This window comes from Pinus tabuliformis, chromosome 4_1, assembly GCF_031772625.1.
Source record: "Pinus tabuliformis cultivar Carrire ecotype Pingquan chromosome 4_1, CPIR1, whole genome shotgun sequence".
In the NCBI taxonomy this organism is placed as follows: Eukaryota; Viridiplantae; Streptophyta; class Pinopsida; order Pinales; family Pinaceae; genus Pinus; species Pinus tabuliformis.
Genome location: NC_142303.1, coordinates 841,610,635 through 841,615,151, shown reverse-complemented (window position 1 = coordinate 841,615,151; position 4,517 = coordinate 841,610,635).

The following is a 4,517-nucleotide window of genomic DNA, read 5'->3' as shown; positions in this document are numbered from 1 at the left end:
ATTTGTTGATCTGAGATGATATTGCCTGACTTCATGTTAAAGTCGTCTTCTGGTGCCAGGGTATTTTCCCTTTCAGTACTTTCGCCTTCGTTTTCTGATGGTAGAGCATGCAAAACTCCTAGGCTAAATTCTGTTTGGTCAGGTACAGGAGGTAGGGAATCCTCATCATAATCGGAAGATTCTTCATCTGTGAGCTCATCCTCAAGATCATATTGTAGACACTTAAGATGAAATCGTATATTGAAATCCCTTACGGGTTCGTTTTGTTTCCGCAGATAGTCGATTTCATCGTATACCTGGTCGTATTCATAGCAATCAAATTCCAAGATGAAAGCTTTAACGAATTGGTCCCAGCTGTGGACTGATGCAACTGGGAGGTTTCTGCACCATCTTCTAGCTTCTGCTGTGAATGTAAGAGTAAAAATCCTGCACAAAACGCCTTCGTCAATTTTTTGAATATCAGCATTTGAAACTCTTTGAATGAACTGCAGGGCGTGATGAAATGCGGAAGAATTATTCTCACCATTGAATTTTACCTGAGATAATAGCCTTACCACATGTGGTGGAGTGTTGGAAGAGGCAGGAACGTGGATGCAACTCCAGATGGGAATTCTGTAAGCAGACATCCTTTTCCAGGATTTCTAGTTTAAAAACATTCCAACAGACAATATGCTCAGGCCCTCCTTCTAGCGCCAGAAATGTTGAGGGCCCCGAAGTCGGGTCAACAACAAAGGGGATACCCACCCGGTCCGGAACCTGGTTGGCGGCTCCTTACCCGTTTGGAGTAGCGGGTCCAACTGGGGATAACGGGACCAGCTTCCCGATGCATGGGATGTGTGTGTGTGTGTAAAGTTTGATTATGTTAGTTCTGAAGGCATTCTACAAATAATGTAAATCTAACTTGCAAAGTGACTCTAAGCTACTGTAATTTAATGGAAATAACACACACAAGATCTACACTAACCCGGGATATATATTTCTTCTATTATGCAATCTAGAAAGATTTCATACAATAACTGGTAATAAAGATTATTCAGCCATTATAAGAATATAAACCGTTTAAGATGAACTGTTCTGCCTAAGAAGTTAAACAAAACAGTTGTGAAAAAGCACATTGCATAATCAAATCATTAGCATGTTAAGCATAAATCAATAAGTCCACCGTACAGAAGTGCCAAATGATAACCCATGTGTTCATACATTAACATGCAAACAATATCAGCTGTATATCACTCTAGGAATACAAACAGGAATTAATCAAGAGATAAAAGTACCATTTATGACTAATTCTTACTCACAGACTTCAAGCAATAACGATCTATCTCTACTTGCTTCTAACATCTACCAAGAGTACAGAAGTGCAACATCAGTAGCAGACATTAAGACACAAACATAAATAAATCTCGATCCTTCCATTCATCAAAACCTCCTCTGAGGGTGCAGAAGTGCATGTTCCGAGGACAAGTTTTTGACAAATTTCTGGACCCTTCTCCAATGCAATGAGAAGGGTTGAAATACTACTATCTAATCCTAATAATAGTATTATTACAAAATTTAGGACACGGTTCTCAAATGACCGCCCTTTTTCTAATTCAGTAAAACAAAAAAAAAAAAAAACAAGGAAAAAACAACTTTCTAAATGAAATTACTTCTTAATTTGGTCTCTGAAGTTGCAGTTTTCAAGCATGGGCTTGAGAAGAGTCAGTTGGCCGACTTCTGTGTTTAATTGGGCTATGAAAACGACATCCATAAGAGCTGGCGCTACTTTCTCGGCCGCGTTCATGATGCACCTTACTGTCATGCATTGGCTATGGGGCTTAACTAAGTAAGTCCAGTAACTTTCCCAGTTTAGTCTAGCCAATGTCTGAACTGTCCTCCCGTTTGCCTGTGCCTTCTGCTTCCATTCTGCCTCCAGCTGTAACGCGTTCGGTAAGTACCCCGGGGTGGACTCTGAAATCAAATTGGCCCTGTGTAAATTTTCATTTACACAGTCGATAAGTATGCTTGCCTGTGTCGCCGCTGACTCTGCTGCCTGTTCCGCCTGTGTGATTTGTTCGTCCCACTTATTGAAGAGCAGTTCCTTATGATTCTCATTAATCTTGGGTGCCCCTGCTCTTTTCCCTTCCTCGTCATTTTTCCAAGCCAGATATTCTGTTACTCTTCTGTTGGATTCGTCATAGTCATTCCGCAATTCCACCACCTGGCTGGTGATCTTGTCACTTAGCTCACAAAAATGCCTCCACTGTGATATTCTGCGCACCATATCTTCCTGTTGCTGTGATAGTTGGTCGTTCAAGCCGATGGACTCTGAAATAAACTCTGCCAGCTTGGGTTCATCCTTGTGCATTTCTTGCACCGAGTGCAGCTGCTTTTCTTTTTCTTCAATACTTCTTTGGTGGCTCACCTGCATCTGGCGAAAGTCTTCTTGTAGCTTTTCAAGCTGCTTGGAGGCTTCATCGTTCACATTGGCTTGTCGCAACTGTTGTTGCAGCAGTTGTATTTGACTCTCGCGTTCTTTTAGAAGTTGCTGAACTTCAGAAGCCTTATCGATAGTCGCAGAAGCGTATGCTCCTGCAATCTGAGACAATTTCGTGAGATTGTCGGTTGGATTGTTATTCGGGTCTTTCCACAAGACATCTAGGTGTTCAGCATTTTGAGATAGAGCGTCTTCGAGCTTTCTTTTATTTCTTTGTCTCCTTACAACTGCCCTGTGCTGTGGGCGTGAATACGTCCAGTGGAGGGATCTCTTCTACGCTAAGTAGAAGTTCTGAGGATGGAGCGATAGGAAGATGCTCCATTTCTGCGGTACTACTGACTATGGTTGAGAAGACCTCTTGCACCACCTGTGTATTGCTCACAGGTGTTTTCGGGGCTTGGCCTTCAAGATTAATTAGTTCATTGAAGGTCTCCCATTCTTTATCTAGTTCTGCTGTAACCAGAGGTGCTTCGGTGACGGGAGGGGGAACTTCTCTTGGTGGCGAGGCGGCAACTTGCTGCTGAGCCATCGAACTTGACTGAGCCGTGTCCTTGATTGTTTCTTCGTTCTTGTCTTCTTTGTGGACAAACTCTTCAGGATCTGGAGATATTTCTTTTACGGCGCTGGAATCATATTTGGAGGCGTTGGAGTGTTCACTGAGGCTGATGCTCGGAGTCGGTTCTCTGGTAGCTACTCGCAGTCTTTCCAGTGGAACATTAACCAGCCTTCTTTCTCTATACAACGTGAATTTCCGAAGGTCGTCCAGGGACAACCTTGAATGGGCTTCCTGCAAAAATTCTTCGAGCGAGTTCTTGCCCTGAAAGAGATCGTCGAATAGATCTTTCTGCCCAGAGAACACACTTATCCTGACGTTAGTTGTAAATTCCTGGGCCACCTTATTTGGGTCAAATGGCCTTGGTGAGAATTTAAATAGTTGGAGACACGTCACATTCTCCACCTCGCCAAAAGCGTGTCCCACATCGAATAAAGAGAAGGCCCCACATGTGACTGGGAATTGAGGCCAAATGGATTTCTTTTTGTTCTTTAGATCCTTAGTTAAACCGCCTTCAGAACAAGTCTGATAAGCGATCTATCGGGCCAACAATTTATCTGGGATGTACAAGGGTAGGACATGAGGAGGTGCTGTGCTTCCAAAAACTCGGATGTAGGTAAACCATTCTTCCCCAAACCATCTTACGATGGGGGTGATATCAATTTGTGCCTCAGGAGAGCACCTTGGGGGGTCTTTATCGTATATTATCCTATGTATGGGCAACATAAGCCCATGACAAATCTGGTAAAAATGGGGGGCGAACTGGGAATCCCACAAGATTTTATGATAGACATGAATAGGCAATGGGTCCTAGGTAGTCCATTGCCAACCCATAGTAGGGAATTTTGATACATGACAGACAAAGTCCATTATATAGGCAGACAAATAAAAAGGAGGATAGAACCTTTGGGAGAAGGATCTCTTAGAACGATAGTGGAGAACTGCCGTGTATAGAGTGTCAGAAAGGATTTTGGCCCAATCTACTATCTCGGAGTTAGTCGCGGCATCAATTAACGGTAGCCATTCAGATGGAAATTTATTGATATCGGGCTTACCAAATAGCCTACAGAGCATGGCTGCAGCAAAACAATACGAAGAGGTAAGAGAACCAGTGCTATACATACTGTTCTTATCTTTTTTCAGTGGTTCATCCCTTTTTGACCATTCCTTGGTAGTGTCTGGTAGGTCCGGATTCTCTGCTGCGAACTTCCTAACAAAATCTGCATTGTAGGTCGTTTGTGGTTCAGGAAGGTGATACATGAGCTTCAGGTCTTGAGCCGCGAACGATCCCACGAGCCCATGTCCTTTGACTTTGAACTGCCTATGATGCAACTCCGCATCATCTAAAATCCACTTAATCATGTCTGTATACGGTAGGATCTTCGGCCTTGCCGCTATTCTGTGGAGGAAAGAGCACGCTAGGTCTTCCAGGGATGCTTCTGAAGGACGTGGTGCATCTGTGACAACAGCAGTTGCCTTGATTATTCT